This window comes from Carcharhinus amblyrhynchos, chromosome 4 (assembly GCF_965287045.1).
Source record: "Carcharhinus amblyrhynchos chromosome 4, sCarAmb.v2.hapA, whole genome shotgun sequence".
NCBI lineage: Eukaryota > Metazoa > Chordata > Chondrichthyes > Carcharhiniformes > Carcharhinidae > Carcharhinus > Carcharhinus amblyrhynchos.
This window is the reverse complement of record NC_137327.1, coordinates 75,559,148-75,587,047: the sequence shown is the minus strand read 5'-3', so window position 1 is coordinate 75,587,047 and position 27,900 is coordinate 75,559,148. Positions and strand designations below refer to the sequence as shown.

At 42.0% G+C, this 27,900-nt stretch overlaps 1 protein-coding gene across 1 annotated transcript in view; it reads left to right on the top strand.

The window, feature by feature from the left end:
- LOC145342123 (connector enhancer of kinase suppressor of ras 2) overlaps positions 1 to 27,900 on the top strand; it is a 711,051-nt gene that overhangs the window by 463,479 nt on the left and 219,672 nt on the right. The window lies entirely within an intron of this gene.

The window sequence follows — 27,900 nt, the reverse complement described above, 5'->3', positions numbered from 1 at the left end:
GGAAATACACTTTAACTCAATCGTTTGCTCTCTCTAGCTCTCTGACACCATTAGTGCAGCTCTCTGCTGCAAGTAAGGACTTGCACAGCAATCGCTCTTTGTGTTTACTGTTCATATGGCCTTCAGACAAAAGCCTCCTGATCACTACCTCTGACTGGGCAAAGGTACAAAAGGAGCCTATTTTCCACCCATTAAGTCGATTTTGAAAGATTATTTATATTTTAATTAAGGCACTGGAACCTGTTTGATTAAAGGGGCAGTTTGTTAAGGACATAGCAAATTGTTGCCTTTTGACAGCAAGACTAGGTATTCATGTAAGGGGTTGTTCTCTAGCTGTGTCTGCCATTCTTTGTTCATGCCTTGTCCTTGCTGAAAATTTGTAAAATTAGTATTTTAGTAGCAGACCTCTGAAAGAGATGGCAGTTGGAGTCATTTACTCAAATGCCATAATAAATTCAGTATAAGGCAGAATTATTTTGTTATTTTAAATAACAAGTCTGTAGAAAGTAGATGATAAGAAGCGGGACTTCAATTCTATTAGCTTTACATTGGAAAGAAAGAACTTACATTTATATAGTGTCTTGCCATAACTGTAGGATGTCCAAAATCGGTTTATAGCCAAATTAGTACTTTTGAAGCGTAGCCAGTGTTCACAGTGAAGAAAACATAGCAGCCTTTTTCCACATGGCAATGTCCCACACAGCGATTTTGGTTGAATAATATTGGGCACAACACCATAGAGAATCTTCTGCTCTTCTTTGCAACGTGCTTTGGCTTTTTTTACATTAACCTGACAGGCCGCAAGTCTTAATGTGACATTGCAGTTAATTTGACCTGATTACAAAGAACAATACCACACAGGAACAGGTCCTTTGGCCCTCCAAGCCTGTGCCGATCATGATACCCTAACTAAACTAAAAAAAAACCTTTTGCCCTTACTCAGTCACTGTCCCTCTATTCCCTCCCTATTCATATACCCATCCAGATGTCTCTTAATGTTGCTAATGTATATGCTTCCACCACCTCCTCTGGTACCATGTTCCAGACATCCGCTACTCTCACATGAAAAACTTCCTCTGCACATCTCCCTTAAACATTCCCTCTCTCATCTTGAACCTGTGCCCTGTTGTAATTGACACTTCCACCCTAGAAAAAGCCTCTGACTATCCATCCTGTCTATACCTCTCAGAATTTTGTAGACCTCTATTAAGTCTCCCCTCTGCCTCCATCTTTCCACTGAAAACAATCCTAGTTTATTCAATATATCCTCGTAGTCAACACCCTCGACACCATCAGGGAACATCCGGATGAACCTTCTTTGCACTATCTCCAAAACTTTCACGTCCTTCTTGTAGTGACCAGAACCACTCGCAATACTTCAAATGCGGCCTAACCAAGGTTTTAAAAAGCTGCAACATTATTTCCCGACTCTTGTACTCAATGCCTCAGCTGATGAAGGCAAGCATGCCATATGCCTTCTTAATCACCTTGGCCACATGTGTTCCACTTCTAGGGAACTTTGGATCTGCACACCCAGATCCTCCGGATGTTAATGTTCCTAAGTGTTCTGCCATTTATTCTATAAGTCACATCTAAATTTGATCCTCTAAAATACATCACTTTGCATTTATCTGGGTTAAACTCCAACTGCCATTTCTGTGCCCAAGGCTCCAATCTGTCTATATCCTGTTGTATCCTCTGACAACCCCCTGCACTATCAGCAACTCTAATCTTGGTGTCATCAGCAAAGTTACTAATCAGAACATCCACATTTCCTCCAGATCATTTATATATACTACAAACAACAGAGATCCTAGCACTGATCCCTGTGGAACACAACCAACTGCAGATCTCCATTCTGTCTTCTATAACCAAGGCAGTTTTGTATCCATCCAGCCAGCTCAGCCCCTTGTTTTTGTCCCAGTCTACCATGTGGGACCTTGTCAAATGTCTTACTAAAGTCCACATAAGCTACATCGACAGCCCTTGCCTCATTAATTGTCTTTGTCACCTCTTCAAAAAACTCAATCAAGTTGGTGAAATATGACCTTCCCCATTCAAAACCATGCTGTCTGTCACTAGCTCGTCCGTCTCTTCCAAATGAGCATATATCCTGTCCCTTAGTATCTTCTGCAAAAGCTTCCTCACCACTGACATCAGGCTCACAGACCTATAATTTCCTTTCCAGGCTTCCTTTCTGAAACAAGGGAATAACTTTGGCTATTCTCCAGTCCTCTGGAACCTCGCCTGTTGTCAAAGAGAATTTGAAGGTATCTGTTAAGGCCCCAGTTATTCCTCCCCTTGCCTTGTGCAGTAAGTTGGGATAGATCCCATCCGGTCCTGAGGGCTTGTCTACCTTAATGCAACTTAGGACACCCAGTATTTCCTCCTTTGATATATTGATACTTTCTAGAGCATTCACATACCTATCCTTGACCTCATCATCTGTCTTATCCTTCTCTTTGGTGAATATTGATACAAAGTGCTCATTAAGGATCTCACCCAATTTCTTAGCTCCATTCATAACTTCCTTTTACTGTCTTTAATAATGTGTTTGATAATGAATTTATATAATACCTCCTTCAGGTTCATGTGCAAACACCCTTCAAAGAATTCTCCTGGTTTATAGCACCAAGCTTGAATTTGTAGGAAGAATCTTCTAGCCTATTTTTGACTTTGATGTATGACAATAAAATTAAACTTTAGGACTAAGTCTTTACTTATTTAGATTCTCAAGAGGAAGAATCCACAGTGGCGCAAAGGTTAATATAGCTGCCTCACAGTGCCAGGGACCTGAGTTCAATTGCAGCCTCAGCTGACTGTCTGTGTGGAGGTTGCACATTCTGCTCATGTCTGTGTGTGTTTCCTCTGGAAGCTCCGGTTTCCTCTCACGGTCCAAAGATGTGCGGTTTAGGTGGATTGGCCATGATAAATTGCCCCTTAGTGTCAGGGTGATTAATAGGGTAGATATGTGGGATAGGGCCTTGATGCAATTGTTGTCATTGCAGGCTTGTTAGGCTGAATGGTCTCCATCTGCAGTGTAAGGGTTCTATGATTTCTAAGCTGACGTGAGAGTAAAGCTGGTGTGAGAAATAAGGACAAAATAGTTTAATTTGCTTTTTTAAATTTTACAAATTGTGCTGGAAAAACTAGGTTTTTAAACCATTTTATTTAGTTTTTACAGCCAGTGTAATTCAGACCCTACTGCCTCAGTTAGAATATAACCCATGTCTTCAGCCTTGCCTGATGTAAGCTGAACGTGATGCATTCAGATTCTTTGGCCCTTGGCTCTGCCTCAAAACCACTATCAAAAATATGAAGCACATGAATATTAAAAATCAAATGTTGCAGCCAGGAACAAACAAATAGCTAGGCATTTTCAACCATGATGAGCTGATTCAACAACAAGGCTGATTTGAAAATACACAGTGCATTTATGTATGTGCGTGCCTGCCTGTTGCCTGTGTGTCTGTCTATGTCTGTGTGAAAATTTAATGCATGGAAGTGATGAGTCTGGTGTACTTTCTGAGTGCCTGATGCAAAGCTTCAGATGTTTGTTCTTGTTATGAAAGCAAAACACAATATGAGACAATTTGCAAAGCCTGTTGGACCAACAAGATGTTATAGTAACAGTTCACCACAATATAAGATGTGGGATGAATATCTTGTACCACCCGTGCCACGCTGTATGAGTTGAAAACCCCAGCTGTGGCACTGTGTTGAGCTGTCAGTGGGACTGCCAGCAAACTGAAATATAAGAAAGACACTTCAAAGGTAAAAGCTGAAGAAGTATTTGCGCATAGAGACTATGTTACTATTTAAGAATGGTTTAACTGGATAACGGAAGGAAAAGAGCATAAATTATATGACAACAGAATGACGTAGAACAAAACATCCTCCTCATGTGGAGGATGAGCACCAGCACAGTCTATTTGGGCTGAATGACCTGTTTTTGTGCCGTAATTTCTGTCTGCTGGTATGATAGTGCCCATGTCAGGACATGAAGGTGAGAGAAATCTTGAAATATTCAAACAGTAAACCTTTGTCCCACCAGCCATAGTTTGTTGATGTATAAAGAACAAAGAACAGTGCAGCACAGGAACGGTCCCTTTGGTCCACCAAGCCTGCACTAATCACATTGTTCCATCTAGACCAACTGCCTGTATCCCTCAATACCCTGCCTGTTCATGTGCCTATCCAGATAAGTCTTAAATATCGCGAACATATCTGCCTCAACCACCTCACTTGGCAGTGCATTCGAGGCCCCCACCCTCTGTGTGAAAAAACTTTCCCCACACATCTCTACTGGACCTTACCCCCCCCCCCCCCCCCCCGCTTATCTTGAACTTGTGCTCCCTTGTAATTATCATTTCTGCCCTGGGAAAAAGCTGTTCACCTTATCTATGCCCGTCATCATTTTAGAAACTTCTATCAGGTCACCCCTCAGCTTCCATTTTTCCAGGAAGATCAGTCCAAGTTTATTCAATCTCCGTTCATAGCTAATACTCTCCATACCAGGCAACATCCTTGTGAATCTTTTCTGTAGTCCCTCCAAAGCCTTCATGTCCTTCTGGTAGTGTGGTGACCAGAATTGGACACAGTATTCCAAATGTGACCGAACCAACGTTTTATAAAACTGTAACATAATTTGCCAATTTTTATACTTGATACCCTGACCAATGAAGGCAAGCATGCCATATGCTTTCTTCACCATCTTTTCCACTGGTGCTGCCACTTTTAATGTTTCAGATTCCTCTGTGTGCCTGTGCTCCTGATGGTTCTGCCATTTATTTTATAACTCCCACCTGAATTGGATCTACCAAAATGCATCATCTCACATTTGTCCGGATTAATTTCCATCTGCCATCTCTCTGCCCAATTCTTCAGCCTATCTATATTCTGTTGTATTCTCTGGCAATCTTCATCACTATCCACAACTCCAGCAACCTTAATATCATCTGCACACTTGATAATCAGACCAGTTATCTTTTCTTCCAAGTCATTTATATGTATTGCAAACAGCAGAGATCCCAGTACTGATCCCTGTGGAATGCCACTAGTTACAGACATCCATTCAGAAAAACAGGCTTCCACCGCTACCCTCTGTCTTCTTGGGCCAACATAGTAAGAAGTCTCAGAACACCAGGTTAAAGTCCAACAGGTTTATTTGGGAGCAAAAGCAACTAGCTTTCGGAGCGCTTGCTGCTCCTTCGTCAGGTTCTTTGGCCAAGCTAATTCTGAATCCATCCAACTAGTTCACCCTTGATCCCATGTGATTTAATTTTTTGTGCCAACCTACCATGAGGGACCTTGTCAAATTCTTTACTAAAGTCCATGTAGACAACGTTCACAACCCTTCCCTCATCAATCATTTTTGTCACTTCCCCAAAAAACTCAACCAAATTAGTGAGACATGACCTTCCTCATACAAAACCATGCTAATAAGACCATTCAGTTCCAAATATATATAGATCCTATCCCTAAGAATCCTTTAGTTAACCAACATGATTTTAAGAAGGTGTTTTACACATAATGCAACCTGCGTGGGTTTATATTCAAATTAGAATTCTATCTATCTAGTGGCATCATTCAGTCCTAATTTCAATCTGGATGTCGAATGGTACATTCCAATAATGTTAATCAAATCTCATAGAAATTAGAATTTCAGATTGTGCACATAAGATGGCCATTCAGCCCATTGTGTCTGCACCACCAGTTCACTAGAACTATCCAACTAATCTCATCTCCTTGTGTTCCCCTATAGTCTAGTGAATGTTTTCCCTTCAGATATTTGTCCAATTCAAAGAATAAAGAAAATTACAGCATAGTAACTGACCTTTCGGCCCTCCAAGCCTGCACAGACCATGCTGCCCAACTGAACTAAACTCCCTATCCTTCCAGGGACCATATTTCTCTATCCTCATCCTATTTGTGTATTTGTCAAGACACCCCTTAAAAATCACTATTGTATCTGCTTTGACTACTTCCCCGGCAATGAGTTCCAGGCACACACCACCCTCTGTGTAAAAGACCTTGCCTCGTACATCTCTGTTAAACCTTGCCCCTTACACCTTAGACCAATGCCCCCTTGTAATTGACTCCTGCACTCTGGGGAAAAAGCTTCTGACAATCCACTCTCTCCATGCCCTTCATAATCTTGTAGACTTCTATCAGGTCGCCCCTCAACTTCCGTCGTTCCAGTGAGAACAAACCAAGTTTCTCCAACTTCTCCTCATAGCTAATGCTTTCCATACCAGGCAACATCCTGGTAAATCATTTTCTGTACCCTCTCCAAAGCTTCCACATCTTTATGGTAGTTTGGTGACCAGAATTGAACACTATATTCCAAGTGCGGCCTAACTAATGTTCTATAAAGCTGCAACATGATTTGCCAATTTTTAAACTCAGTGCCCTGGCCAATGAAGACAAGCATGCTGTATGCCGCCTTGACTACGTCTCCACCTGTGTTGCCATTTTCAGTGACCTATGTACCTGTACACCCAGATCCCTTTACCTGTCAATATTCTTAAAGATTCTGCCATTTACTGAATATTTGCGATGTGTATTAGCCCTTCCAAAATGCATTACCTCATATTTGTCTGGATTAAACTCCATTTGCCATCTCTCCGCCCAAGCTTCCAACTGATCTATATCTTGCTGTATCCTCTGATGGCCCTCATCTCTATCCACAAATCCACCAACCTTTGTATCATCCACCAACTTATAATCAATGCAATTACATTTTCCTCCAAATCATTTATATATATTACAAACAGCAAAGGTCCAGCACTGATTCCTGAGGAATGCCACTTGTCACAGCCCTCCGTTCAGAAATGCACCCTTCCACAGCAACTCTCTGTCTTCTATGACCGAGCCAGTTCCGTATCCACCTTGCCAGCTCACCTCTGATCCCTTGCGACTTCACCTTCTGCACTATCTGCTGTGACGGATCTTGTCAAAGGCCATGAAGGCCATGTTGACAATATCTACTGCCCTACCCTCATCAATCATCTTCGTCACTTCCTCGAAAAATTCAATCAAGTTAGTGGATCATGACCTTCCCTTCACAAAACCATGTTGCCTCTTGCTAATAGGTCCACTTATTTCCAAATGGGAGTACATCCTGTCTTGAAGAATCCTCTCCAATAATTTTCCTACCACTGACATAAGGCTTGCCAGCCTGTAATTACCTGGATTATTCTTACTACCCTTCTTAAACAAAGGAACAATATTGGCTATTCTCCAATCCTGTAAGACTTCCCCTGTAGCCAGTGAGGATATAAAAAATTCTGTCAAGGCCCCAGTAATTTCCTGTCTTGCCTCTCTCAGTATTTTGGAGTATATCCCTTCAGGCCCTGGGGATTTGTCTACCTTAATATTTCTCAAGAACCCCAACACCACCACCTTTTTGATTCAACATAACTCAAACTATTTATACACCCTTTCCCAGATTCGTCATTCACCAAGTCCTTCTCTTTCATGAATATTGACACAAATTATGCATATAATACCTTGCACATTTCCTGTAGCTCCATGCATAGATTTCTCCCCATCCTTGAGTGGACAAACCCTCTCCCTGACTACCCTCTTGCTCTTTATTTATGTATAAAAAGCATTGGATTTTCCTTAATCCTGCTGACCAATGATTTTTCGTGACCCCTTTTAGCCCTCCTTACTCCTTGCTTAAGTTTTATGTTTGGATGTTACCAGTGAATCTGTTTCCTTCAGTCTTAGACAGTAAATTCCAAATCACAACGAGTGCTGATCAAACATATTTCTTTGTATCCTGCTGATTCTTTCAGCAATCACCTTAAATCTGTGTCCTCTGGTTGTCAGCCCTCCTACCACTGGAAACGGTTTCTCCCTATTTGTTCTATTAAGACCATTCATGAGTTTGAACACCTTGATCAAGTCTTCTCTTAACCTTCTCGCTAAGGAGAGCAATCAGTTTCTCCAGTCTCTCCAACAAATTGAAGCCCCTCACCCTTGGTATCATTTCAGTCTGTGTCTTCTGCACATTGTCAGCACCCTCTTCTCTCCTGAAAACAGATACATTTGCCATCACTCATACTCTCTGTTTCCATGAGAATGTATTTTATATGACCTTTGATCAAGTCTTCTTTTGACTATCCATTTCCTCTTTATATGTTTAAAAAAGACATTTGAGTTCCTTTTCACAGTCACTAATATATTTGCAGGCAGCATTTGGTCCTCTTATTTCTTTTTTTTAGATCTCTTCTATGTTCAGCTTGGTTCTTGACTGCAATTTCACCCTTATATTTGTCAAAAGCCTCTTTTTGGTGTCTCATTTTAATCTCTAGACCTTTAGTCATCATAAGAAATCTAGTGGTGTCCCTTCCTTCCTCCTCGCGAAAATTTGTCTACTCTGTACCAAATCATCTCTTTAAAGGCCCCTGTCATTGTTCAGTTATAGTTCTAACTGCAAATGTCTGATCTTTCACCTCAACCAGATCCTTTCTCATTGAGGTTAGCCCTGCTGCAGTTAAATGGTTTTATGCTTGGTTGTGCCCTTTCTTTTTCAGTAACTATTGTGAACCTGGTGATATTATGAATATTTTCCCATTAAAACATGCTTCATACACCCCACTTCATTCCCCAGAACTAAATTCAAAACAACTTCTTTCCTCATTAAGCTAAAAACTACTGATCAAGAAAGTTATCTGGTACATTTTTTGGGGATTCATTCCCCTTTTGCACTGGGCAGGATTTTCCAGCCCTTCATGTCAGCAGGATCTTCCTGTCTCTTTGAAGGTGACGCGGGATTGGAACACCTCACTGGAGGCCAATAACTAGCCACTTCCACTGCCAGAAAGCACGTTGCAGGGAGATCAGAGAAGCCCACCCAGTGTTACCTTTCTGGTCTATATTAGAATAATTGAAGTCCCCCATTGTCGCTACTCTGTAGTTCTTCCACCTTTCTGTAATTTGCTGCAAATTTCCCTCTCAGTGTTTGGTATGCACTCAGTCAGAATGAAATCTGTAAAGAACATTTATATCTTAAAACTAAAATGATTTATTGCCCTGTGCAAGGAGCCATTCAGAAGGGAAAGATTAAAGTTGCTGCCTTGATACTCAGTGAGATCATTGCCAATTGTGCAGTCGGGTTTGAGACTGATGAAAGCAGGAAAGACATCATCAGTCAAATCGGGCCATTCTCTTTCATTAATCACATCAGTCACAAGGCTGAAAATGCCTGAGGAGAGGAAAGCCAGGGAAATGAATTTTGTGGATGAGTACCTTTCATAGCAGAATGCGCTCCTACATGCAGATCATTTCAAAATGGTGGGCCAAGAGTGAGTTTCATTCTTTAAGGTACAGCAGTTTCTTTGTACACCAATTGGAAATTACATGATTACAAAATGCAACCAAGTCATGGCTGAAAATACTTCTTTAAAAATCACAATTTTAAAGCAGATTGTTGCTCTCAGTTATGTTTTTTTGGATATTCCTCCATGTTCAATTTCTCACTTTTTAAAACTCAATCTCTTATGAATGTTATGATTAATTGAGGCATGCTAATGTTATTCATGTACTGGGCTATGAAATGTCTGTTACTTCAAGTAGTAAACTTGCAAGAGAAAACTTGAACCTGGAGCCTGGAAATCTGACTCGTCACAATTACCTCAGGAAAAAGTGCCTGAAATGGCACAATTTTAGTTCCAAGTGGACAGAGGCAGGATGAAGTTGGATGCAGATCAGAAATGGTCACAGAGGCTGCTGAGTGCTAAGATGGGCTGGTTAAATGGTCCATCTCAGTTCTCTGGGACTTTGTCCCAGTTGTTTTTTCTTTAATTATTAGGCCATCTGTCTCTTTTGTATGGCCAATCTTCAACTCCCCCCATCCCTTCTTTAACGTTTGCTTAACCATTCCTGGGGTATCAACGTATTCACTGTAAGCCCACTGACTCCCACATCTATCTTGACTGTACTTCCTCATGTCCTGCATCCTGCAATGATTCCGTTCCATTCTCCAAGTTTTTCTGTTTCCTTTGCAACCGTTATGACAATGCTAACTTCGTACTGGTGTGTCCTGCTCTTTGCTCAATTGAGGATTGTAGCCAGTATAGTTGACAGTGCCTTCAACAATGTCCATTCCATTTCACACACTTCTGCTCTCATCCCTTCCCCTGCCTCCCAGAACAATAATAGAGCTTTTAACATTCTCACCCTTCACCCCGGGGCAGCCTCGTTATTCAACAGATCGGCCTCCATCATTTCTGCCACTTCCAACGTGAAGCCACCACCAAATATGATTTCTTTTCTCCCCTCCAACTTTCAGGATTCTGAAGGGACCATTTCCTCCAGGACACCCAAGTCCACTCCTAAACCCCTCCAACACCATCCCACCCTTCAGTTTCCCATGAAAGGAGATGCTCTCTTAAAACTTTTATCCTCACCACCTAAGGCCCCAAGCCCTCCTTCTAGATGAAACAATCATTTATGAGTACTTCTGTGCAGTTAGTATCCTTTATTTGCTGCTCACCATGTGATATCCTTTACTTTTGGAGGATTTTATGCATTTTGTGTGACCACATTGTGGAACACCTCAGTTCAGTCTGCAAGCGTGCCATTTTAAATCTCCTCCTTGCCTGTAATGTTCCAATGAAGCTTGATGCAAGCTTGAGAAACAGCATCTCCTCACCTTGTGACTGGGAACTTCAACCCTTCCAAACGCCATATTAAGCTCAACAATTTTAGATCATGCTCTCTGCCCCATTTTTCTTTGCTGCTTTTGTTTTTTTCCCTCTTGTTTCTCCTTTGTTTCCTTTTATTGCTTTCAGAGGACAGCTAATCATGATTCAGTGACTCATACTTCCTCTAGACACATCTTTTCTCCTTTTACTCATCCCATTATCACTCTCTTTGGCCTTGCACCATGAAATCTTTTATTACCTGACCCCTCTTGCCCTCCGCCCCATCATAGATCTTCCCTCTTGTTCTTCTTCCCAGCCTCACCCATTTGACTTGAAACCTATTAACTTTTCTAAGTTGTGATGAAGTGTCATTGAACTGAAACATTAGCTGTTTCTTTCACCCCAGATGCTGCCAGACCTGCTATTTCCAGCATTTCCTTATTTTATTTCTGATTTCCATCTTACGTAGCATTTTGTTTTTGTACTACTACTTGATTGACACTTTATTAATCAATCACAAGTTTTACCACTGGGAAACCATGACTCCCAGCTGTATTTTCTGCAGGATGTATTGTATCTTGTCCCAACTGCCTTTTGCTATTTCTTCCACATCTGCAAATTCTTCAGAGCAGAGGATGCATATGAACACCATCACTTGCAAGTTCCCCACGTCATCCTGCTTTTGTCATATATTTGCCACTCCTTCCTGTCATCGGGTCAATAAACTGATCCCTTTTTTACAGAGTAGTGTTTCAAGAAGGTCCACAACTATGTTCCGAAGGACTACTAAAGAGGGACCTTAAATGGCAGCTCTCCCTGTGACAGCTATATCCCATGAAGGTTTTCAAACACTGACAGATTTTCCTCCTCTTCTGTTTACTGAAAATGAGATTCCTATGAGCTCTTCTGTCTTCTGATTTGCTTTCTTGTTTCTTGTCTCTCTCTCTCTCACACTCATTCTGAGAACCTTGCAATGGAACTGCTTTTTACCTCTACATTGGTTCCTGTTGATGTCTTTACTCTTTTAATCACAGCATCGCTACTTCCAAGTGCTGTACGATAAATACACAGATATTTGATTAGAATGAATACTAAAGGTTTTGGCCATAAATGTTCTGGAGCTGATCCTGCTCCGCTATTATAACATTACTGGAAGCACAGTGAAGCTTTAGCTATGCACATCTCTGCTGCACTCGCAGCAAAGTTATTGCAGCAGAGTAGGAAGTGACCGGGACAAAATTCCCAGACTTGGAGATTCATCATGATAGATGTTGGCTGGAAAGCTGTCACTGGCATCCAATAGTATTCTTGCATATTGTCCTGATGAATGCAAGACAAAAAGCTTTAACAACATGTCTTTTCTCAACAATACTCAAAATTCTGTACAAGTGTCTCTCAACATCCAATGGCTGCCCTCATTTTTCTCTATGCTTCGAACTATTCCAAAAGAACAGAACTGAAGAAATTAACAACATTCCTAACCAGTTAAGGTGGAATTTTGTCCTTCAGACTGATGTAGCTAACATCTCAAAACGATTAATAGGTTAACAGGTAGCAATCCTGCTCTGTACTGCTAATTTCAGGATGCACAACAGTTATTGTAATATGAACAGTGCTATTTTCATGCAACAGCACTTCAAACAGTGAACTAAATCACTGCTCTGCTTCCCCTTGTCAATTGCCCGGAGTGTGAGTGTGATGAAAAAATTTTTGGTGCTTCTGTTTTGTTCCATTTATTGCTTGCTATCCAAAATTTATATTCTGCACGAATATTCTACCCTTTCAGTTGATTGCCTTTGGGGATCTGGGAGCATTTACATAATTTTAACGAGTCTGCAGGGAATGTAGGAGGACTGGCTTGGCACCAAGGTGATTTCTTCCTGGAGTGAGATGGAAATATATCATCCTGAAATAGGACCTAATTGATAGGGCAGACTGGATGAGCTTTTGTTGCTCCTGCTTCATTACCTTCTCAGTATAGGATGCTTTCAATTTTCTTGCATTTTTATTATTTTCTATGGGTGTCACTGGCAAGGCAAGGATTGCACTTGAGAGGGTGGCAGTAAGCATCCTTTGAAGAGTCCAGTCCCAGTAAGGTACAATGTTGGTGAGGAGTTCCAGAACTTTCACTTAGTGACATTGAAAAAACAGCAATAAATGTCCAAGTCCAGGTGATGTGGGGAACCTAAGCATAACAGAGTTTCTATGTGCCTGCTGTCCTTCACCTTCTCGGTGGTAGTTTGCAAGTTTGAGAGATGCTGCCAAAGAAAGCTTGGTGAGTTTCTGGAATGCATGATGGTTCACAGTGCAGCCACAGCGCACTCATGAATTGAAATGGATATGGATTTGTGCTTTGTAGATGATGGAGTGGTTTGAGGAATCTGGAGATCACCCATTTGCTGAAAATTACCCAATTTTTGACCTACTGTTAGAGCTGCAGAATTTAGATCATAGCATCCCTACAGTGCAGAAGGAGGTCATTTGACCCACTGAATCTGCAACAACTCTCCAACAGAGCATCTTACCCAAACCCACCCCCAGTACTATCCCTGTAACCAAACCAATCCCCTAACCTCCACATCTTGTGACATTTAGAGGCAATTTAGGATGGCCAATCCACCTAACCTGCACATCTTTAGACTGTGGGAGGAAATTGGAGCACCCAAAGGAAACCTTTGCAGACCCAGGTAGAATGCACAAACTCCACAGAGACAGTCACCCAAGGCTGAAAATGATCCCGGGTCCCTGGTGCTGTGAGGCAGCAATGTTAACCACTGTGTCTCAAAGCACTATACAGGTAATGAAGAACTTCTTGTACAGTGCAGTCACTGTTGTAGTAAATATGGCAGCCAGTATGCTCACAGTGAACTGCTGCAAACAGCAATGTGATGATGACCAGACAGTCTATTTAATGACTGTTGATTGTGGGATAAATCTTGTTCAGGACTCTGGGGATAATTCCCTTGCTGTTCTTAAGAACAGTGCCATGGATCCTTTACATCCTTACCGAGAGACAGATGCTGCATTGGTTTAATGTCTCATCCAAATGTTGGTGCCTTCAACAGTGTAGCAGTCCTTCAGTACTGCACCAAAGTGTCAGCCGTGATTTTTGTTCTCAAGCCTTAGAGTGAGACAGAGTTAAGAGCCAACGAAGTCACAGCTGACACTGTTCCTTTTCAATACATTTATTTTGACACATGTGGAACATTTTCACTGAACTCAACCTGTGGCTAACCCTACTCCTTTACAGAAGTGATGCATTTGGTTCCATGGTTTATCTCAGTTTTAGATAAAACTGAGCTGTGCTGTGAGGCAGAAGAATTTTGAAAATTCACAGACTATTTGTGTTATTCATGAATAATTTAAGTGCACTGCAGTAGGCTCTATAGACCAGTGGTTAAATCTGAAGTGATATTTACAGTGTACAATTGTTAACCATAATGGGCACATCCCTTTACATTGTTTATTGGCAACAGATGCTGAAAACAAAACACAACTGGTAATTTGCAAGTAATTTGCTGGTAATCTCATCTGTAAAAATCAGTAGATCCAGTGAGAATATATTGTACCTGCAAACTGCTAGTCCCGTCAATTCCCCCTCTTGGCATTTTCAATCTGACAGCAAAAATAAAACAGGAAGTCACAATGCCAGGGTTTTGTTTTACTTCAGCGTGTGCAGTGTTTATCTGATAAAGAAACAAGACTGTTCTTGTCTTCAGGACTTCTGTATCATCCTGCCTAAATTCACACTGCTGTCCATGCTTCATTTACAAACATCTCTCCGGCTTGGCCTCATCCACAGCTGGGAAGCTTATATAGCAAGCCATGTACCATTGAACTATCTAGGGCTATCCTGCAGCGCAGCCCTGCCCCACCTCAATTAATTGTGCACATATAAGGAAACATTATCGACACTGCTGGTGGGACAGAGTTAGGAGCTTGACATTTGTAATGTTTCACTTTGTGAATAGATCTAAAACTGAGTTAAGATTGGTCTCTTCTTCACCAACTGGCTGAAACAATCTTAACAAGACAGCAAATTGTTTCATAAGTTATTCCACAGTTATTATATAGACTGGAAAGTATGCCTTATTTATTGATCACTCTCTCTAAAAAGAACTTCCAAAATCAGTCCTCAATTTACATTTCAATAAAGTGAGTCTATTTTCCACTGCCCGACTTCATCAACTTATTTGAAGCAATTCATTTTTACCCTATTTCTCTCAACCATTTACCAATACCTCTGTGAGATTACTTGTATCAGTGACTTATGAGGCTAAGTAGCTTAGGTTGGTGTGTCTCTCCTCATGATTCAAATCATGACATTAAGGATCAGCCTCACAGTATTTATCTGAAATGCTTCCCTTTTGTCACAGTGGCCAGAGGTGAGTTCATTACTCAAGGTATGGAATCCATCATGCCTAGCGCTGAGAAAGAATAGCAAACTTGCTAGCATGAGTTGAATATTCTCTTTTTCTTTGTATATACAATCGCAGCAGACAAGGTTAGGCTCATGTCATTAGCGTAACAGTGACTACTCAGAAGCCACAGACCCTATTGCAACTGTGTCATTTCTGTGTAGTAGTAACTCATTTGCATGTGTAATGTTCATGTAGGTTAATTAATTGTTGCAAATCTTACATTTACCTGCTTAAAGCTTATGTAAAACACAATCGGTCAGTTGTGTGCAGTTAGACATTCATGAGAATGTGGCCAAAAGTGCAGAATTTAGCATTTAGATTAATTGAAACTTTTGAACCAGAAGTTGTCATGCAAATGGAATGAACACTTGTGAAAAGTTGCATGCCGAATAACCAACTCTCACTGTATTTACATTTAATTTAAAGATGTAGAACCAGGATAAATTAAAGAAAATTTCAAGATTAGCGTTGTTCGTGGTTGTGATCTTTGTGTTTTGATTTTGATTTATTATTGTCACATGTATTAGTATACAGTGAAAAGCATTGTCTTGCCTGCTATACAGACAAAGCACACCATTCATTGAGAAGGAAACAAGAGAGTGCTGAATGTAGTATTACAGTCATAGGTAGGGTGTAGAGAAAGATCAACTCAATGCGAGGTAGGTCCATTCAAATGTCTGATGGCAGCAGGGAAAGAAGCTGCTCTTGAGTCAGTTAGCACATGACCTCAGACTTTTATATCTTTTTCCTGATAGAAGAAGGCGGAAGAGAATATTTCCTGGGTGTATGGGGTCCTTAATTGTGCTGGCTGCTTTGCCGAGGCAACAGAAGTGCAGACCAAGTCATTGGATGAGAGGCTGGTTTGCGTGATGGATTGGGCTACATTCGCAACTTTTTTGTATTTTCTTCGGCAGAACAGGAGCAGGAGCCATACCAACCAGAAAGAATGCTTTCTTCGTGCATCTGTAAAAATTGGTGAGGGTCATAGCTAACGTGCCAAATTGTTTTTAGCCTTCTGAGAAAGTAGAGGCATTGGTGAGCTTCCTTAACTATAGTGTTGGTATGAGGGGAGCAGAACACGTTGTTGGTGATCTGGACGCCTTAAAACTTGAAACTCTCAACCATTTCTACTTTGTCTCTGTCGATGTGGGGCATTTTCTGTACTACACTTCCTGAAATCAATGACAATCTCCTTTGTTTTGTTGACATTGAGATTATTGTCATCACGCCAGTTCACTAGATTCTCTATCTCATTGCTGTACTCTGTCTCGTCATCGTTTGAGATCCGATCCACAGCAGGGGTGTCATCAGCAAACTTTAAAATCAAGTTGAAGGGGATTTGGCCACAAAGTCATTCATAGGTGCATAAGGAGTATGGCAGGGGGTCGAGGACACAACCTTGTGAGACACTGGTGTTGAGGATGATCGTGGAGGAGGTGTTGTGCATATCCTTGCTGATTGTGGTCTGTGGCTAGGAATTTCATGATCCGGTCGCAGAGGGAGGAGCTGAGCCCCAGGCCATGGAATTTGGAGTTTCATAGGAATGATGGTGATGAAGGCAGTTGATTCTGTTGGTTGATCCATTGATAAGAGTTAGTGTCTGCCACAAGCAAAAATCTTTTAAGTGATTCTCCCACATTAGAATGAGACTGCTGGTTACAGATGTGCTGACAACAATCAATAAAAATATGTTTGAACATTCTTGGGTGTGATTCTCCCAGCCCTTTGCACTGCTCAAGTAGTGCAGTGAGCTAGGAGGAATTAGCAGGGGGCCTGTAGTGGGATTCATCATTGGCGCCAACTGATTACGACTTTCCCAGGCCCTTTTTAAAGGAGTAATTAGCCTCACACCAGAAAGCAGTGCAAGATTTATTACCATATAGAAATCTTTATTTCATTAGTGAGCCTGGGATGGTGTCATCTGGGCTCGCAAATGTCTCTTTCCCCTCACTCCCACCAAGAGAGATTCTCACCAGGTGGGATTAAAACTGGCCCGCATTAACATGGACCAGGCGTGATCACCCAGCTGATAGTGACAGAAGCCATTGAGACCCTCCGAGTAGGTCGGGGGCAGGAGAGGATGCCCTTTGGGCAGTGCCAGCTTTGCACTGCCAGTCTGGCACGCTGGCACTGCCTGTTGGGCACAGGATAGTGCCAAGGGGGCAGGGCATGAGGGGGTGGGGCCTACTGGGGGCAGGGCTGATTCAGGGGGTGACCCACTGTGCACTCTGCAGTAGGGATTGGGGGGGATCGGTGGGGGGGGGGGTAGCACACCATCCGTGATGGGGGAAGTCAGGCTGGCCAAGGAGAGGAGTTGTTGGGCTAGACATGAGGAAGGGAAGGGGGTTTGAAATGGGGAGGGGTGGGGTCGGGCTGGATGTGGGGAGGGGTAGAATCAGGCAGACATGGGGAGATGGGGTCAGGTTGGAAATGGGGAGGTGTGGGTCAGGACTGGACTTTGGGAGGGTTGGGGGAGGGCTGACATGGGGAGGTTTTGGGGGTCGAGCTGGACATGGGAAGGGGTGGACATGGGGAGAGATGGGGTTGGGCTGGGGGTGGGGGTTGGTCACAGATCCCTATCACAATTCATGCCAGGAAGTGATGCAGAGTCCTGGAGATTCATTCCTCTCAGCTCACCCAAAAAACAGACAGGAAAAACCCCTGCATTCCTGCCCTATGTCGCTTAGTTTTTTTTTGGGTAAATTACCCCTTATATAGCATAAGTAAAATTCATTTTCTAAAATGGCCTCCTTAGAACGCTTGTATATGTTAAAAGTAAATGCAAAGGGCATTTTATTTCATAGAAAGATCTAGATGAAGAAACAATCTGTCTGTTAGAACTATCTGTACAAAAGCTCCACTAATTTGACTTGATTTAGTTTATTATTTTCACATATGTTAGTGTACAGTGAGAACTGGGTGAAGAATGTCGTGTTACAGTCATAGGTAGAGTATAAAGAAACATCAACTTAATGCGAGGTAGGTCCATTCAAAAGTCTGAGCGTAGCAGGGAAGAATACATAGACAATCTGGAGGAGGGGGCTGAGAGTAGGGTAACAAAATTTGCTGATGACACGAAGATGAGTGGAAAAGCAAATTGCGTGAAGGATGTGGAAAGTCTGCACTTTTGACCAAGCAGATTTTCTGGGGAATTGTTCTGCAAGACTTTCAACTGTGTAACTTTAATCTTGTGTGCCTAAGCTTTTATGCTTTATAATAAATGCTTTTTTTTAATTCTAAAGGTGTTGCTGAAGTTCTATGCTTTTGAGATCAGTAACTCTTCTTCCTCCTTTCCACAATGAAAAAAAGAGATTCATGATCTGTGAGGCGGACTTCACTGGGGTTTGGCTAAACACAGCAAATAGGAGCAGGAGTAGGCCCTTCGAGCCAGCTGCACCAATTATTATGATCACAGCTAGTCATCTAACTCAATATCTTTCCCCCATATCCTTTAACCCCCTTTGCCCCAAGAGCAACAACACCTGCTGAGGTCATAAATCTGTATTAAAGTCCATTTGTGGCAATGCATAAAATTGTAATTGAAGTGCTACCTTCAAGTAAAAATACAATTGACTAGAAAAGTTGGTAATCTGAAACATCTGGTGGCTGAATGTAATTTTTTAAAAATTCTGAATGAATGAACTGGAAATTGAATGAATGGCTTCTCTCATCTGCACTTACCTTTGGATGCAGGGAGTAGTTTTGCGGAACCTTGCTGAAAAATAGATACATTGGGTAAAAAGCATGATAAGTAAATTATGCACGGTTAATTGAAAGATCAGGTTAATAGGCTAACAGGAGTTTTCATTTCCTTGTTGTGCTGCAGCCTTTTACAATCTATTGCTTTTTAATTTTTTTAAATTCAAGTAAAACTGAACTCAAGTTTAAATTGTGCTTGGTAATGACTAATCACATGTCAGAACACTCCCTCAATTTACAAACTGGATAAATGAACTTATCATTTTTCAGTACCTTTGATATATTTTTGGTTTGAAAAAGCCCACGAGGGAATTGTGCTACAAACAAGTAATTGTGACTCCACAGATTGAAGAGCTTTTGTGTGCATGTTGGATGCAAATCAGCAGCTGTTGTCTGTACAGGAGACCCGTGTTGCTTTTCTGAAAGTCGACCCTCATTGAAAGTCAGCTCACAGGACTGTAAACTTTACTGTAATGAGCAGCGCCAAGACGCAACCATTTATGCCTTATCAGAACATAGATTTACCTTCCTGATAAATCCCTAACATGGCTACATGGATGTGCAAAAGTGGATGTATAGCGCAGCAAAGGTGACCTTGCCAGTTGTTTCAAAGAAAAATGTGACTAAAACGGGGCGGTTTGTGGGGGGAGTGGGTTAACTTGTTTTGAAAATAAATAAAATGATGAGGGCGGCACAGTGGTTAGCACTGCTGCCTCACAGCTCCAGAGAGCTGAGTTTAATTCTGGCCGTGGGTGACTGTGGAGTCTGCATGTTCTACCCCTGTCTGCATAGGTTTCCCACAGATGCTTCAGTTTCCCCCCATATTCCAAACGTGCAGATTAGGTGGATTGGCCAAGCTAAATTGCCCCTTGGTGTCTGAAGATGTGTAGGTTGGATGGATTAGCCATTGTATATATGTGAGGTTACAGGGATAAGGTAGGGGGAAACAGCCTGGGTAAGATGCTCTGTCAGAGAGTCAGTGCAGACTCGCTGGGCCAAACAGCCTCCTCTGCGAAGTAGGGATTTTATGATTCTATAAGTAATTTCTTAGAACAAAATTAAAGACTAAGACAAATAAAGATTGGTAGAGATGAAATCTTGAATGGCATAGAATGGTCCTCATTCTGTCATGACAATGACACACCATCTGTGGAATGTAATTGGTCATGGTTGAAAAGCAAACATTGTGTTGTTAATCGGTTGTTCAGTTATATTTATTTTCTTCAGGGAATAGGAAGAAATTTTGAAGAACATGGCTGGAATATTGATAAAGAAAATTGTACATGGCCTGTGGATGAATAGGCTCAAAAGGTTGATTTTTTTTATCATTGCATGGTTTATTTTAATAAAATCTTGATTCTTTTTCATACCTCCATTTAAATATCATTTGGATTTTGAACACCATCCACTGGTTCGTTTCAGCAAGTACAGCTTAGTGTTTTTTTGAAAACAGGCTAGGTTTTGCGACTCAGACCTGTGACTTGTGGGGGTGTTGTAAAATCATGTGGCATGGCTCTGAATGGGCTTCCAATGTCATCATGCCAGATCTGTATATTAGCAGCAGTGACAGCAAGTCGATGTGTACGGCACACACTTCTTCAAAACCAGCAATTGAGAGCTTATGAAGCTGAATAACTAACTAATTGAATAGCCCAGACAAATGTTATGAAGATGGCACAGGGGGCCATGAGGTGTCAGAGCCCTGGCAGTTATTTAAGACTGGCAAGGGGGTTGCAACTGATGTAATTGTTGCATTTGGCAGCTGTGGGACCAGATGGCTTTGTTTCACAGGAAAGCTGATACCACATGGCCTGAGTGATTTTCTTTGAGGAGAGGGAGTTAACATGTGAGAGATTTGTGATTGTGCCTCCATTACGCCATCCAGCCACTGGGAGAGGGTCAATTGAGAGGGGTCTAAGAGGGTGGGTAAAGTTGAGGGAACAGCTGGCAGATCAGCAATGCCTAAGTGCCATGGGTATCATCCACTCAGGAGACAGATCCTCCAAAAATGAGGAGAACCAAAGGGGAAGGCAGACGTGAACATATGGATCTGGACTACAGTAAGATCATAGCTACCTGATTAGGGTAGCAGCAGAAAGCTGCAGAGAGCATCAAAAGTAGATGTCAGTATGGAGAACCAGGCTCCATTTAGCAAGTGTGTATAGACAGAAGATGAGCTACCACCCAGATGTCACAGCGGCAGTGTCACTGAAGATTGTGATTCCTGAGAGGCCATCAAAATCTCTGCTGTGATAGTAGTTGAGCTGTGCTCTAGCTGGGTTGATGGGTAGCTGATTCCAATGAAAATCCACCCCATAGAATCAGTGAAAGCTATGCAAATACCTTGATGACGAGAGATAATTATTTGTAGATCGCTTCCATTCTTCTGTGTCAAAGAGCAGATTCTTCACCCAACTCCTTAGTAGCAAATATTTTGGGGTTAGTTAGTCTTCAAATGCAAATTTTATAACAGCATTGATCCAGAGTAGAAGCTTCAAATCACCAGAAATTGCAGAATTCTGCTACAAGATGTCAGGTTAACATCAATTGTCTTTCCTCTTCCTGGTCTCCATATTTCCGTTCAACAGGAAAACAATGAACTGATCAATTATTAAGCAGTAGCTGGTTATCTGAAAGGTACAGCTCTGTGAGCTGTTAATCTGAGAGGCCTTCGAGTCCCTGTCTTGTGATAATAGACTGTGTCCAAAGGAAGTGGGAAATTTTTCTCTGTAATGAGTTTCCAGCAATAATTATGACAATTTATGTTTGTAAAGCATCTTTACCCAATAAAATGCCTCAAGCGCTTTACAAATGTGACACTAAACCACATAAGGAGATCAGGTTAGGTCAGATGACCAAATCTTGCTCAAGGTTTTAACCAGAGTTGATTGGGCATCCAAAGGTCTATAGAAAACACAGCTCTTTTATGGAGATGAGAGAAAGACAGTTCATATTTGCCACTTTCTTCATGAGGAACCCATGCCACACAGACTGGGAGGGCTTCCAATACTGGTTGCTTTGAAGGTAACCGCCACAGTGAACTTTATTGCCATGGATTCTTCTAGGACTCCAGTGGGAACCTTTGTGGAATCTCACAATTAGTGATAAATGAATGTATATAGAGGGTAACAATCATATGTGCAGTTCTGCATGGATGAAGCAAGCCAGGCTGCTGGAGCTATGGGATTCACTGCAATCTCAGGTTTCTCATGAGGCAGGGTGCCATCGACACAACATGTGTCCTTGAAAACTCCCAAGCAGCAGCCAATGAGATACATAAATAGAAAAAGACTTCACTGTGTGAACACTATGCTAATCTGTGATCACAGAAAGTGAATCCTGTACTTCTGTGCTAGGTACTCAGAGAGCTCTTGCAATTTTTACATCTTCAGTTATTAGCAGGTGCCAGAGAGATCTTTGGGGGCTTTTGTGCTTGGAGTTTTGGCTTCTTGGTGCAAAGGATACAAAGCTAATGATGCCATTTCAAAGGCCACTAAGTGCATCTGAAGAGACATACAATGAGGCACATTCTGCCACAATGTCCTTAATAGAGCAAACAGTTGGCCTCCTGAAGATGTGTTCCTGATGTTTGAACCAGTAGAGGGTCTCTCCAATACTTATCACAGGGATTGTCCTGAATTGTTGTTTGCTGCATCCTGCACAACCTTATACTGTAAAGATGGGGATGTGTTGCCAGAGGGAGACAGCCGAGGAAGACGCTGAAGGGGTTGACTCTAACAAACCTCCTCCCCCGTTTTAGGTGTTCTTTGGCCCCTATCTTGAGGAGAAAGGGCACCTAGGTTTCCAGGAGCTGCAACTAGAGAGGCTTTCTGCACACAAGCTGGCCCTGGGCACTGGAAATATTCCTGGCTCCCACGTGGAGTAGAAAGTGCCTGCTCCCCCCTCACCTAGCCACATGGCTGGAGCAATCATATACAGGTCTGAGCACAAATCTGGCAGAAACTGCTGAACAAAAGTTAAAGTCACAAGTAAGGCTTACATTAACACTGCCCCGAGTTGCCACACTCTGGCGCCTGTTCAGATACACTGAGAAAGAATTTAAAATGGCCAGTATACCTAACTGAGGTGGCTGCCTCATTCTAATGAGACTTTGATGTCCCTGCATGCCAGGGCCACAACAACAGACAGAATGTGGACGGGCTTCACCATCATTTCACTTTGCTGACAGCCTTTGAAAATTCCGCCTGATGTTCCCTTGCCTGTCTTTGCATCTCAAACATTTCTCTCAAGGCTGACTCTAGAGGCTCGTCAATATACTTGGACTCAGCAGGGGCCAAGTTTCTAAAAGGCTTCTGCTGCCAGTGTCTCTACCTGCTATGAACACATGTGAGTGAGGATATTACCAGACAGTAACCCCCGAACCTACTCCAGAGCTAGGGTCCACCAAGATGCATGTACCTGCACTGGTGGAGGGTGCAGGTGAACACAATTATCATGCTTCATCTCAGGGTAGGTCTGCTTCTTCTTCATAGATGGTCCAAGGACTAATACTTTCTGGAATAGAGAGAAGAGAAAAATTGTGATAGATGAAGCAAACTCAACACTTACGGTTATTGCCCTGTGTGTTGTCAATGTATGTTGGATGTACCCTTACAGGCTTGTTGGGGAAACCAATCTCGCTGGCTGCGCAGGTGTAATTCCGTTCTTCACCAGTCAGCTCTATGGACTGTTCTTCGAGTGATAAGAGGATCCACAATTCTAGCGTTCTCCCAATGGTCTTGGCTCTCTCCCTTTTCTTATGTGAGACCTTATTCTGCATAACCTCCTCTTAGGAAATAAGGAAGGAGGGCAGTGACAGAAGTGTTACTGACGGATCACTTTGGGACCAGTGACCATAATTCCATTAATTTCAAGAAAGCTATGGAGAACAGTAGGTCTAGCCCAAAAGTTAAAATTCTAAATTGGGCAAGGCCAATTTTGATAGTATCAGACAGGAACTTTCAAAAATTAAATGGGGCAGTCTGTTGGCAGGCAAAAGTTTGTTAAGTGGGAGGCTTTCAAAAATGTATTAACCAGGTTCAGGGTAAGCATATTCTTCTTAGAGTGAAAGGCAAGGCTGGTAGAAGTAGGGAACCCTGGTTGACTTGGGATATTGAGGCCCTAGTCAGGAAGAAGGAGGAGGCACATGACATGCATAGGCAGTTGGGATCAAGTGGATCCCTTGAAGAGTATAGAGGATGTAGAAGTAGAGTTAAGAGAGAAATCAGGAGGGGAAAAAGGGGACACGAAATTGATTTGGCAGATAAAGCAAAAGAGAATCCAAAAAATTTCTACAAATACATAAAGGCCAAAAGAGGAACTAGAGAAAGGGTAGGGCCTCTTAGGGATTAACAAGGTCATCCATGTGCGATCCACAAGAGATAGGTGAGATCCCAAATGAATATTTCTCATTGGTATTTACTGTTAAGAAAAGTATGGATGTTAAGGAAATTGGGGAAATAAATAGTGATGTGTTGAGGAGTGTACATATAACAGAGAAGGAGGTGCTGGAAGTCTTAAAGTGCATCAAGATAGATAAATCCCCAGGACCTGATGAAGTGTATCCCAGGACATTGTGGGAGGTTAGGGAAGAAATTGCGAGTACCCTAGCAGAGACATTGGAATCATCGATAGCCACAGGTGAGGTGCCTGAAGATTGGAGGGTGGCAAATGTCGTGCCTTCGTGTAGAAAAGGCTGAAGGGAAAAGCCTGGAAACTACAGGATGATGAGCCTCTCATCTGTAGTGGGTAAGTTGTTAGAAGGTATTCTGAGATACAGAATCTACAGGCATTTAGAGAGGCAAGTATTGGTGAGGAACAATCAGCATGGCTTTGTGAGTGGAAAATCATGTATTACAAATTTGATTGAGTTTTTTGAGGGGATAACCAAGAAGGTAGATGAGGGCAGTGCAGTTGATGTTGTCTACATGGACTTTAGCAAGGCCTTTGACAAGGTACCACATGGTAGGGATCCAGAGTGAGATAGCCAAATAGATACAAAATTGGCTGGATGACAGAAGACAGAGGGTTGTTTTTCAAACTGGAGGCCCGTGATCAGTGGTGTGCCTTAGGGATCAAGGTTGGGTCCACTGTTGTTTGTCATTTATATTAATGATTTGGATGAGAATTTAGGAGGCATGGTTAGTAAGTTTGCAGATGACACCAAGATTGGTGGCATAATGGACAGTGAAGAAAGTTATCTCAGATTGCAACAGGATCTTGATCAATTGGGCCAGTGGACTGACAAATGACAGATGGAGTTTAATTTAGCTAAGTACGAGGTGATGCATTTTGGTAGATTGAACCAGGGCAAGAGTTACTTAGTTAACGGTAGGACATTGGGGAGTGTTATAAGACAAAGAGACCTAGGGGTACAGGTTCATAGCTCCTTGAAAGTGGAGTCACAGGTGGACAGACTTGTGAAGAAAGCATTCAGCATGCTTGGTTTGATTGGTCAGGGCATTGAATACAGGAGTTGGGGCATCTTATTCAAGTTGTACATGACATTGATAAGGTTACACTTGAAATAATATTGTGTACAGTTCTGGTCACCTTATTATAGAAAGGATATTCCTAAACTTGAAAAAGTGCAGAAAAGATTTGCCAGGATGCTCCTGGGCTTGATGATATGAGTTATATGGAGAGACTGGATAGACTGGGACTTTTTTCCTCTGGAGCATAGGGGGTTGAGGGGTGATTTAATAGAGGTCTACAAAATAATGAGGGGTATAGATCAGCTGGCTAGTCAAAATCTTTTCCCAAAGCTAGAGGACTCAAAAACTAAAAGGCATAGGTTTAAGGTGAGAGGGGAGAAATACAAAAGTGTCCAGAGAGGTGATTTTTTTTCACACAAAGTGTGGTGAATGTCTTGAACAAGCGGCCAGAGATAGTAGTAGAGGCAGGTACAATTTTATCCTTTTAAAACCGTTTAGACAGGGTAAAATGGCTGAGGAGAAATATGCACCAAACGTGGGCAATTGGAACTAGCTTAGTGATTAAAAACAAAGGGACTAATTGGGCTAAAGGGCCTGTTTCCAATCTTCTATGACTATAAAGACAGATGGATTAACTGTGAGCACAATGGATAATAGAGCAGTTCAGAAGCATACATGCCTTTTGTCTGTTCTTGTCATCTCCTGTAAGTGATTAAGGCAGTATTGTGCAAGAATTTACATGTGATAGTTAGCTTAAAGTGGCTAACTGACAGTCAATGCTGATGCCCCGTCTGGTCATGTGTGATATCCCTGTGAACTCTAACCCTTAGACTGCCTCATCCCCATATGAGAGTGAAAGTTTGCAGCGTTGAGAGATTCCACTTGCTGTGTTGGAGTGGAATAGATCATTCACCCATTTGCAACAGTACAAGGTAGTCCTTTGTTCGCCCACAGATGCGAACCTTTTTGGCGATCTCCTCCCAGGCTAGCATGCTCAGGTGGGAGGACCTCCTGCTCTCACCTCATCTCCTGCCTTTCCTGGTCAGCCTGGAGAAAATCCTTGAGGTAGGCTTCTCTGAATCCTGGTGAAGAGGATCTTCTCCTTGGGGCCATTACACTCCTGTGCAACCCAGTGCCTGATCTGCAGTGAATGAATATCTGTTCAGGTGCCATTTAAATATGGCGCCAGGACCTTTGGCCCCAGGAGGTAACAATGAGTTGGGCAAATCTATACCTGTCCCATAACGACATTCATGATGCTCCTCATAGATATATAATTAATGAGATGAAAATCAGAAGATCGTGTGTGTTTAGCTGTCCCAATGCCCAGTGGCAATCATGCCAACTTTCCCACCTGCCGCTGGACTTAGTTTCCAGAATGGAATATTCTGCCCAAGGTGTTTGTGAATTGTCCTCTTGATCACATAAGGTGTTGAAGGTGTGAGTGAATAACTTCAGAAAATGAAAGGGGATAGAAAATTTAATTTATGCAGATAATTTGATCATAGTTATTGATGTCTGAAGCTTTGATATTTATATAACTCATTTACCCTTTTGCCTTCATAGCCTTGTCTGAACGCTCATTTGCTTGCTTCCTACTATAGCTAAAATTTCATGGATGATCCAATCCTTCAAGCATATCTTTCAAAGCAACTTCATTGGGTTATTAATCTAATCTGCCCTTCAGAAATCGAGATCCTCAGTTAGCTACAATATAGATTGACAAAGTGAATGCTACTGGAGGTGGGCTAAGATAATGTTTTTGGCTTGTATGTTAATCAGTTAATCAGTTAACTAGATGGCAAGACAAAGTACCAGACACTGAAGTTCTCTCTAGAGCAAGTCTACCATCAGTCCACACACTGCTGATGAGAGCCCAGACCTGATGGGCTGGTCATGTCATCTGTATGTCAGATGAACGCATACCCAAGCAGCTCCTTTTTGGGGAACTCTCTGCTGGAAGGTGCTTGCATGGAGGGCAGAACAAATATTTCAAAGACAAACTCAAGGCCGCCCTGAAGTCGCCTGTCATAGACACAACCAACTGGGAAACGCTGGCACAAAACCACTCTACCTGGCACTGCCTCGTCCACAAGGGCTGTCAAGCTTATGAAGCAAGGTGTATTGCTGAAGCACAACTTAAGCGCGAACTGCACAAGTCCAGAGCCACCAGCGCAACAACTACAGTGTCTACACAAGTCTGCCCAATATGTGCCAGGACATCCTGTGCCCGAATTGGCCTGATCAGTCATCTTCGGACACACCGCAACCAGCCTCAAAATGACTAATGGCGTCAAGGTCCTCACTGATGATGATGGACAAACAAAAAAAAAATCAGTTTATCTATTAACAGTATATTTCTAAAACAAATGGACTGATTTCACTAAAGCTTGGAACACAGATCGGAAATGGCTCAAGGAAGAACTGTTTAGTTTTTGGTGAAGATGTGAATTTGTTTCCAAATCTTGGAGTTTTTTCTTAAACGGTGCATTAATATTGAGAGATAGGGCAAATTGTTTTTTTTTAGAATGTTTGTGCGTTGTTTTCTTTAGAATATTGTTGATTGTTTCAGAACATTTTGAGTGTTTTATCTGCTCTGATGGAATTTGTCACAGCTACCAGAACGTAAGCAGAGTTTTTAGAGTTTCTCAGTAAAATGGGAACAATTAATAAAAATCTATCTTTTTCAGC